Source organism: Lactuca sativa, chromosome 8 (genome assembly GCF_002870075.4).
Source record: "Lactuca sativa cultivar Salinas chromosome 8, Lsat_Salinas_v11, whole genome shotgun sequence".
NCBI lineage: Eukaryota > Viridiplantae > Streptophyta > Magnoliopsida > Asterales > Asteraceae > Lactuca > Lactuca sativa.
The window spans coordinates 291,548,280-291,559,944 of NC_056630.2; the positions used below are offsets into that span (position 1 = coordinate 291,548,280).

Sequence of the window (11,665 nt, forward strand, 5' to 3'; positions counted from 1 at the left end):
GTCTACAAATGAGTGGAATCATAAGTGCTATGATTTTTGAGTTTACTTAGCTTTAAGATCGAACTCATGGGATAAGATACAACATCAATATGGTGTATTGTACATATTGATGTTGTATCTTATCCCATGAGTTCGATCTTAAAGCTAAGTAAACTCAAAAATCATAGCACTTATGATTCCACTCGTTTGTAGACTTGTCTAGAATCCATGATACGATAAATCATTTGATTGAAATGTAAATGTAGTCATGAAATGCGCCTGCTTAGTCAAGATTCCCCTAATAAATATTCAAGTGCATTACAAAGTTGTACATGTATGAATAATGTCCTTTCGTAGGTTATGTTTTGAAGAGAAGCAAGAATGAATCTCATAAAAGTTATTAATATCAGTAGGAGATGATGTGGGATTTGTTGTAAATGAGTAAAGGGAAAAATGAATCAGGAGGGTAACCAACTGTTGCGTTTGTTCTCATTTGGTCTCTTTTCTTTTTTTGTATTCAATATACCATCGAACTTGTTGTTGGTGTTTACCATAGCCCTTTGACCGGCTATCACAGGTCAAAAGCCGGTCAAAAGGGCTATGGTAAACACCGACAACAAGTTCGATGGTATATTGAATACAAAAAAAAGAAAAGGGACCAAATGAGTACAAACGCAAAAGTTAATTACCCTCAAGAGTCATTTTCCCTTTTAATTATAACAATAAGTGTTTTTAAAAGTTTCTTTCACTTATTAATAATAATAAGTGGTTTTAAAATTAATAAGCAATAATTATAAATAATAAAATCAAATTATATGGCTATGTCATATTATCCATGCAAGTCTCTTTTGAATGTAAATTGTCTATCTTATCAATTTATTATTTACAGTATGATTCACATTTTAATAATAATATTAAGTGTTTCTTAAAAGTTTTCTTTAACTTATTATTAATAATAAGTTGTTTAAAACTAACGAATAACAAATTTAAATGATAATAACATCAAATTATAAATTACATTTAACTATATATAAATTGTATTTTAAATGAACATCATTATAGAAATTAGAAAATGATCGCATAAGTAAAAATATAATCAATCAATAATAATAATTGTTAAAAATAATACTAAATAGATAATTATATTTAATTTTATTAATGAGGAATGTGGGTTGATTTCAATGAATATTATTGTTCAAAATAATAGAGATTATATATATATATATATATATATATATATATATATATATATATATATATATATATATATATATATATATTAGTGTAGAAATATTATCTCAATGTTAATGACAATAACATAATCAATCTAAATATATATATTTTCAATATTTTAACAATATATTTTTAATCTTCAATGTGCAACGCGCGGGAATTCGTCTAGTATATATATATATATATATATATATATATATATATATATATATATATATATATATATATATATATATATATATATATATATATATATACCAGCCATTTACCCGCGCCAAACGATGAGTATCAATAGTTTATTTTAGAAATTAATTCCTAAAGGCGATAAATATCTTTTTGTCAAACAATATATTATTTAATGTTTTCGTCGCTTTTGTGTATATTTGATAGGTGTTTTTATTTATTCGATCTATTGTTTCAAAATTAGATCATTTCTAATTCATAACATGTAATTTTTTTTTCCATTGATGTAAATTTAGAAAAAAAAAACATAGTAATTTAGGTTTAAGATCTGGTATTTGTTGTTTACGGTTTTGGTTACACTTTATGGTTTATTGTTTAGGTTCTTGTGTTTAGATTACAATATATAAGCAAATAATGGGATACCTGCGCGATGTGGTTGCGATTCAATTCACAAACATATCAAATTCCAAAAAAAATCGATGTTAATGGTTACGATTCCAATTCCTCAAGTTTGAAACCCTAAACATCGATTCTGTTTTTAGTTCTTCTTATTTTTTTTTCTTTTGGAACTGTCACCGGATGGGTACTCATTGAACTGATGTGTGAAAGAAGAATTAAATTAAATATATGATTATTTAATATAAAATTTTCTTTCTAGACCTAGTGTTATTGAATTTTGACTTCTTAATTACAGGATCCAGTGGAGTTGTGTAGAAGCTTGTTATAGGTAAACATATAAACTTTTGTCTCTATCAGTCAAATTGTTTAATTAAGAAGGCATTTACAAAATGTTTTGGTATCTTTTTTTTTGAAACGACAAATTAACTAACCTACTCCTAAATAACCACATATATCTCTACCGAGACTTGAACCCATAATCTCTCCTATGAGAGGACCACTCCTTACCGCTAGGCCATTGGCCCATTGGTAAATGTTTTGGTATCAACACACAAAATTTTACTTTGGTTTCATTGAGTCGGAAGACAAATTATTCATCATTGACCATCATGTAAATATTAAGTGCACGCATTTCAAGTGCTAAACAATTATAATTTTTTCCTATGAACTTGGGTCCTCAATGATCATATATGTACCATAGATCATTGCAGATTCTTTAAGCTAATGAAAAAATAGCACTTTATCGAGTTTTTTTTTATGTAAGAACCGTTTATGAATTATGCGAGAGAGAGAATCCTCCAACCAATATGGATATTCAGATTAGCACTCAAATTCCCATAAGTAATTAGCAGAAGCTTTTACTAAGCAAGTATACTATCTTTAAATTCATTCATATCCATAGTTTGTTTAAATTTTATAGGACTTTTTTTCTTGATAAGTATGCGAAGGACATTTATTTCTTTTGTACATAGTCGAGATCCTCTTTGAAATTTCAGTTTTTGTCCCATTGATATGAGTTTTTGTACCAACTTTTGAGTGAGACCCAGGAACGTAAAATTTTGTCCCATTGAGACAAAACTTATTTCAAGCAGTGTTCAAAAGTAAACACCTTGATACTAAGATTTACTTCAACACTTATTTCAACATGTTAATGGGACAAAACTTTACACTGGATTGTAACACTTGATCCCTCATCTGTGCAAAAGATAATAATATCCTTCTCATTTAATATGGTTTTAAAACCAATTATATCCGTTTATTTAAAACCATTATGCGAATGTTTTTTACAATAATACTTTTGTATAATGGTTAATTGTCGTAAAAATCAAATTATCTCACCATTGCATACACTATAATTTAAATATTTTTTTCCCATCCATTTACATAAAACTATTTTAGATCTTTAAATATTTGAAAAACATGTCAAGTTGTTCATAGATGATGGGTGATATGTGAATCAAGAATTTCATAAATTTTAATTTATATATATATATATATATATATATATATATATATATATATATATATATATATATATAAAAATTAGTTTATTTGAACTTACATTAATCAGATAAAGAATATGATTAATAAATAATAAGATAAAAAATACGATTAATACATAATAGTTTGTTTTTAGTACTGAATGGAAAAAAAAAACAAAAACAAAAACCTAGTAAGATACATTTACAAAAGCAAATATTAAAAACATATTTACTAATAGTAGCATGAAACATCACTAGAGGCAACAATCATTGAGGACGATTATACCCTCCGTATCATTAAAATAACATCAGGGACTAAATTCAACAAATATTAAAAAGAGAAAACAACATTTTTTCCAGACATACATTCTTCTACAATATATGATGTAAAACTAATTTCAACAAATACTAAAAAAATAGGAAAAATCGCAAGCAGTAGATACCTAAAGATTTAGACTTTAGAAAATATGTCATTGTCAACCCCTATAAAATTCATCTCTTACGTCATGCGCTTGACATTATTATTTTCAATGATTGCAAAAATATAACAAATAAGATGAAATATCACAAAAGAAGTTAACAAGAAAAAAAATGTTTACTAACCTATAGAAGTTCAATAGGCTACATCGGTCATTGTAGCAACTTCCTCATTAGTTTCATTCATATCCATCTACAATAACCAAAGACTAAATCAAAAGGTCAACAAAATTTAGGGTCAGAACATTTTATAGTCAAAAGCCTAAAAGAAGCATAAATGACTTAACACATAAAACATGGCTACAACAAATATAAATATAAGTTCCCATCATTTTCTTTTAGCATAATGAGTAAACAACTTAATACGATAAGATGTTTCTTTTTGGCTAAATACAGAAAGGACTCAAACCAAACATAAGGGAAAGGGGGTTTCTGTCAATGCAAATGCACAAACATGCTGCCATTTTTATCCCTCATGAACCCTTTCCCAACAACAAAATAAAAAAATAAAAAAATAAACTCCAAATTATGAACAACAGAACCTTCTGCAGGTGTAGGTGCAAGTGTTGTGCTTACAATTTCCAAATGCGTGCTTATGATTTTCTATGAAGATTTCTAGTGTTATAGAAGCAAAGGGAAAAATGGTTCATTTTGGTTTTTCTTTCACTTTTAATGATTTTAAAAATAAAAAAGGCAAAATGGTCCATTTTAGTTTTTCTTTGCAAATGCGTGCTTATGGTTTTCTGTGAAGATTTCTAGTGTTACAGAAGTAAAGGGCAAAATGGTCCATTTTGCCCTTTCTCACTGGTATAGAAGTCGGGAAAATACTTAATAAGGGCACATACGAAATTCTCCATTTTTTAAATAACCTTGGGTTCAATAGTTTCCATTCAGCCATATCTCATCACATGTCTTAATGAAATGACAATTTTCTAAAACTTATATCAAGCATGTTAATAGACAGATTAATAAACAATAATTCTTTCTTATATATGTTGACATATTAGCCAGGCTGAAGCAATTGAATAAATTATTAGGAACCTCTCCATTTAGATTATTGTCAACTTGTCATTTAAAAGTTACAAAATAATAAAATATGTTAAATATAGAATTAAGTAAGAGTTATTAGCAAAAGAAGAAAATTGGCTTACCAAAGGGTTAATGTTTATAGGTTTAAAAGGAATGGAAGGTAAGCCAACTGGGACTCAATTGGTGAGGGTATCCCATTTTCAGATCAAGTAGAAGAAATTCAACCCTGTACCTGTGAGAAGTAAGCCAATATTGCAACATTCAAACATTCCTACATAAAAAGAAACATAAAGTTGGCAAAGGAATCACACAAGCATTCATACTTTCACTTTTGTTTTGTCTACATCTACACACATACATAATTATCCTCCTCTTCAATTTGATTATGAACCAATCGACACAGAAAGATACATGAAATTAACACTCACATGATTTAATTATCAAGCCATGATGAGCTGCCCTTCTTTCCATGAATGGCCAATCAAAAAAGTCACCATTGTATGTGACATAAATACCAGGTTTCACCTCTTCCATACGAGCAAAGCATGATTTGATAAGTTCTTCCTGCAAAGAGACATTAAATTCTCGAATCAGAGGATGCATATCAGGTACAAGATAAAATCTGAAGGAATTTTCAGAAATCACACCTCATTCTTCACATTTGTCACTTTAAAGTATCCTTTAAATTCAACTTTTGGTGTATATTCCAAATCTTCTATATCTTCACCAATACACTGTAAGAAAACATTAAGAGTGAATATCATACATCAAAAAAGTTAAAAAAAAAAATCAAAAATACAATAGCATGTAGATGTACAGTACACTTAAAGCTTAATAAGTTCAGATGTAATCCAATATGAGAATCTTGTATCTTCTGGGGAAAATGTAGAGCCAACTTCAAAGGCTTATTTGGCAATTTGATATATCTATATATACTCATGCTTGTTATTTTACGATCACTGCCTTCCGTAGCTTTCCTTTCTTCCTTTTCCTTCTTCAATACTTTATCACATAGAAGAAATTATTAATATAATAAAAAAACTCCATGTGTATAGTATATATTTAAATCAAGCAGAAGCTAATTAGCATAAGAATCAAATATAAATAGAAAGCTAATGAAACTTAAATGCAACATTTTCTTTAACACGACGCTTTGCCTCCAGCATACCCATCTCCTAATAACAAAATACTCTAGTTTATGTTCTTTCTTTATTGATATAGTCCTTACATACTTTTTTAAACATATAAAAAAGATCCATATAGTTAACCCAAATGTTTGTGTCAAAGATTGGAACACCTCTGGAGTTGGAGCTCTCTTTCGCTGCCCATTCTGCCAACATATCCATTCAACTACAAACAAAATCGTACAACTCTTAAATATGAAAACACAATTCAAAATAAGATAATTTCAGTTAATCAGACATAACTCATGGTAATTATCCCTTTCAGCAATCATACTTCAGAAACTTAAAGAGTTTTGACTTACCTGGTGAAGTCATGAACCAAGAAAATTAGAAAAGTCATAAAACCCGGCTTCATATGGTTGATCCTTACCCTTTGTCCCACAAAATTCAAAACTTTTTGTTAACTTGTGTATCCAGGAAATGAATGTCAATTTAGAAAAAAGACCAAAAGTAGATTTTCTATCAAGTTTTATGATATTGCTATATATATACACATTTTTAGGCAATATTTATTTACATTTTCATTAATATCTTGGTTATTTGCATAGAATTATGATACTTATAAGGATAAATTGTAATTTGCAGCCAAAGTAAGGCATTTTCGAAGTAAGGGACCAGAACTGACAATATTTGGAACTTTGGAGGCTTGAAGGAAAGAAGGATGAAAAACCCAGCAAAAAGATGTGCTCACGACGTGAATATCTTGATGTTCACGACGTGAGTCGAGTGTTCCAGAAAATATGCATCCGGGTGGAAGAGTCCTTGTCGGTTACGAAAAGATCGCATTCACGACGTGAATCCTTATGGTTCACGACGTGAACTCGGGAAATCAGAAAACTACAAATTCTCTTGCCCATTATGAGTTGGGAGTTTTTTTTGGCCGATTGAAAGGTTACCTGAAGACGATTTTAAGCAGAAGAAGAGTTCTGGAAAAGGCTTTCAACATCAAAAGGAATAAAGGTTCATAATTAGTTAGTTAGTTTGATAGTTATGAACATGTTTGATAATTTGATTTGTTTTTGCTTACTTGTTACTATGAGTAGCTGAATCTAGAAGCTCTTGTCTAGCTAGATGAAGCTTCTGAATTATGTTTTAGCTTAATAACTATTGAATTTGATTAGTTGGTAAATTGCTTGTATTTGACTATCATTACTTAGCATGTTATTTTAGTTTCTTAGTTGCTTAAATTCATGTTCTGTGTAGCTTAGTGACCATTAAATTACATGAACTTGAAACCTACTGATTTAGTGAACATTGAATTGCTAGAGCTAGGATCAACCAAAATCTTAGATAAGTGATAAAGGTAACTACTTTAGTTGTGCTAGAGAACATAATTTATGACCATAATTATGTTTATTTAGATAAATCTTACATAGCTCACCTATAATTAATAACTAATTCTGTGTTTTGCTTATGTGTGACCATACTAGGTAGTTCATGAATTGGTAAAAGGATTAGTAAATTTGGACTTGAATTGCTAATTACATAATAGTTGGTGACCAACTTTGATATTCCATAATTATTAGCTAAACATAAAAAAAGAAGTGGATTCAAACTAAACAGGAGTGTTTTTAATTAATTGATTGAATTTTGTGATTTAAGTTTGTCTGGTCTTGCAAAATCAGATAAAACCCAAACTTTGCTTTAAAAATTAGGTAAATTTAGTAGTAGATAAATTAATTAGTCAATACCGTTCCCTGAGATCGACACCCGACTTACCCAACTATTCTATAATTTTGACTAGGTACACTGCCTAGGTGCAATTAGTTAGTTAAGGTAGTTAGGTTATAAATAATAAAATTAGGTGTAGCTATTTGCACGCATTAAGTTTTTGGCGCCGTTGCCGAGGAACGACTTATTTGATTTGTGATTTATTTGCTTTAGGTTGATCGTTCCTTTTTGTGGGGTAAAACCTGCGAAAAGTTACTTTTTCAGCTTAGTTTTTTTTCCAGTACTAGGATCACGTCGTGAACCTTAAGTTCACGTCGTGAGTTTAGTTTTTTTTTTTTTAAAGATTTTCTTCGTTTTTCTGTTAGTTTTTCTACGATAACACGAGTTGGTAGCCTTTACGACGTCGTGGTGGACAGTCTGTAGGAAATTTTTATTTAGTGTTTGTTCAGTTTTACGTTTTTATTTTGTTTGTTTTGCAGGAGTTCATGACCAGAGGATCCAACACACTTTTGGTACCACCATTTGACGATCCAGAGTCTGCACTTCACAAAAAGACTGATAAGAATACACCTTTACAAGAATTCAAGTCAGTGTTCTCAAATAAGTCGGGGAAGAAAACGGGGGATTCAAGTTCATCTTCAAAGAACAAGAGCAAGCTTGAAAACTTAGATCAAATACCCGTCCAAACCAAGTCCGAATACAATACCGAGCCTGAATTTGAATTACATACAAGTGAACCCAAGAACGAGCCAAGGAACAAGATAGCGAATATTGAAGAGATGTCTATGGGAGCTTACAGAAAAAGAATTCGAGATGATGTTGGTCCTGGCTTAGTACAACCTGCCATTCTTGCCACTGCCACATTCGAGCTGAAAGGACATATCCTTTCTACACTGAAGGATATCCCATTCTATGGAAAAGATCATCAGGATGCGTTCAAGCACTTAGATGAAGTCAATGGCATTACTAATTACTTTAATTGTGCTAGAGCTAGGATCAACCAAAATCTTAGATAAGTGATAAAAGTAACTACTTTAGCTGTGCTAGAGAACATAATTTATGACCATAATTGTGTTTATTTAGATAAATCTTACATAGCTCACCTATAATTAATAACTAATTTTGTGTTTTGCTTATGTGTGACCATACTAGGTAGTTCATGAATTGGTAAAAAGATTAGTAAATTTGGACTTGAATTGCTAATTACATAATAATTGGTGACCAACTTTGATATTCCATAATTATTAGCTAAACATAAAAAAAGAAGTGGATTCAAACTAAACAGGAGTGTTTTTAATTAATTGACTGAATTTTGTGATTTAAGTTCGTCTGGTCTTGCAAAATCAGATGAAACCCAAACTTTGCTTTAAAAATTAGGTTAATTTAGTAGTAGATAAATTAATTAGTCAATACCGTTCCCTGAGATCAACACCCGGCTTACCCAACTATTCTATAATTTTGACTAGGTACACTGCCTAGGTGCAATTAGTTAGTTAAGGTAGTTAGGTTATAAATAATAAAATTAGGTGTAGCTATTTGCACGCATTAAGTTTTTGGCGCCGTTGCCGGGGAACGACTTATTTGATTTGTGATTTATTTGCTTTAGGTTGATCGTTCCTTTTTGTGGGGTAAAACCTACAAAAAGTTACTTTTTCAGCTTAGTTTTTTTCCAGTACTAGGATCACGTCGTGAACCTTAAGTTCACGTCGTGAGTTTAGTTTTTTTTTTTTTTTTAAAGATTTTCTTCATTTTTCTGTTAGTTTTTCTGCGATAACACGAGTTGGTAGCCTTTACGACATCGTGGTGGACAGTCTGTAGGAAATTTTTATTTAGTGTTTGTTCAGTTTTACGTTTTTATTTTGTTTGTTTTGCAGGAGTTCATGACCAGAGGATCCAACACACCTTTGGTACCACCATTTGACGATCCAGAGTCTGCACTTCACAAAAAGACTGATAAGAATACACCTTTACAAGAATTCAAGTCAGTGTTCTCAAATAAGTCGGGGAAGAAAACGGGGGATTCAAGTTCATCTTCAAAGAACAAGAGCAAGCTTGAAAACTTAGATCAAATACCCGTCCAAACCAAGTCCGAATACGATACCGAGCCTGAATTTGAATTACATACAAGTGAACCCAAGAACGAGCCAAGGAACGAGATAGAGAATATTGAAGAGATGTCTATGGGAGCTTACAGAAAAAGAATTCGAGATGATGTTGGTCCTGGCTTAGTACAACCTGCCATTCTTGCCACTGCCACATTCGAGCTGAAAGGACATATCCTTTCTACACTGAAGGATATCCCATTCTATGGAAAAGATCATGAGGATGCGTTCAAGCACTTAGATGAAGTCAATGGCATTACTAATTACTTTAATGTCCCGAATGTTAACAGAGATACCGTCTTGCTAAGGATGCTTCCCGTTACTTTTAAAGGAGCCGCTAAGGATTGGTTAAAAGCACTTCCACTTGGTATAATCACTACTTGGGCTCAAATGCGTGAGCAATTTCTAGACCAATTCTGTCCACCATCCAAGATAGCTAAACTCAAGAAGGCAATAGCTAATTTTGAGCAAAACCCGGGGGAGTCACTTTACGAAGCATGGGAGCGTTACAAAGGGTTGTTAAGGAATTGTCCTCAACATGACCTTAACATTCAACAAGAAGTGTCCATATTCTATGACGGGGTCAATGTGATGACAAGACAACTCCTTGATTCTGAAGGACCACTTACAAAGAAAAATCCGGGCGAAGTCAAGGAGTTAGTTGAAGAATTTGCAAAACATTCTTGTGAATACCACAATCCAAGGAATGAAAGCATGAAAGGAGTTGGGGGTACACAAACTGAAGAGATGGCTGTTGTAATGACAATGCTTAAACACTATGGATAGGAGATTGACCCAAATGGACCAATCAATTCATGCAATTCGAGTTGGTTGCGAGAGATGTAGTGGCCCACATTTGACAAAAGATTGCAATATGGATGAATATGGAAAAAAGAAAGCTCAAGTTTGCTATTCGAGTAGGGACAAATACGATGAAGATTGGAGAAAACCAAAGAAGGAGTGGCTGCCTTACGATGAATACAAGAAGCAAAAAGAAGAGAAATTTAGGCAAACTGGCCGGGGCTTTTACCAAAGAGAGCAACCACCAGCTAAGAAGAAAGTTGATCTAGAGACCATGTTAATGAAGTTTATGGAAGCTTCAGAAAAAAGGCATGATGCTACTGATACTGCAATGGAGGATCAAAGAACTATGATGAAGAATCATCATGCTATGATGATTGACCAACAATCATTATTAAAAAGTCAGCAAGCTTCCATCAATAACCTTGAAGTTCAACTTGGTCAACTTACTACTTTGGTAAATAAAAGATTGTCTCTGCAAGTTCCTGAAAAGAAGACCCAATCTCATGTCATGGCCATTGATATTGAAGAAGAGGCGATTTCTGAATTCCTAGAAGCTTTAGAAGTGGAGCCAAAGCCATCCTAACCAAAGCCTAAGAAGACAAAACTCGAAAACGAAGAATCTGCTGGAATACCCAGTTCACGTCGTGAGCCCGCTATGCTCACGTCGTGGGCTCAGTCTAAATAGAAGAATTTTGTATCTGTTCCAGCTTATAACCTGCCTTTTCCATTCCCGTCTCGAGCACATATTAGCCCACTGGAAAGGGAACATCTGGAGTTTATTCAACAAATAAAGGGTATTCCAATTAATACTCCTTTCATTGATTCATTATCCAAAATTCTCGAATACTCGAAGTTCCTCTAAGACTTAATAGACACTCGTCAAGAATTAAGGAAGAATTCCAAGGTTATTCTAAGTGAACAAAGCTCAAGGGCTGTATTACAAGAGTTACCTAAAAAGATGGGAGATTTTGGATGCCTCAATCTTCCATGTGAGTTTGGAAATAATTTGAAGACATATGTTTTAGCCGATTTTGGGGCTAGTATAAATTTGATGCCATTTTCATTCTATCAAAAATTAAATATTCAGAAGATGAAGGCTACGAAGATGACAATCCACATGGCA

General features: G+C 31.8%; 1 non-coding gene across 1 annotated transcript; it reads right to left on the bottom strand.

Annotated features, from left to right (window-relative positions):
• Nucleotides 1-10,176: 10,176 nt before the first annotated feature.
• LOC111893837 (small nucleolar RNA R71) lies at nt 10,177-10,283 on the bottom strand. Its single transcript, XR_002850964.1, has one exon. It is a non-coding gene; the product is annotated as a small nucleolar RNA R71 (small nucleolar RNA).
• Between the last annotated feature and the right edge of the window lie 1,382 nt (nt 10,284-11,665).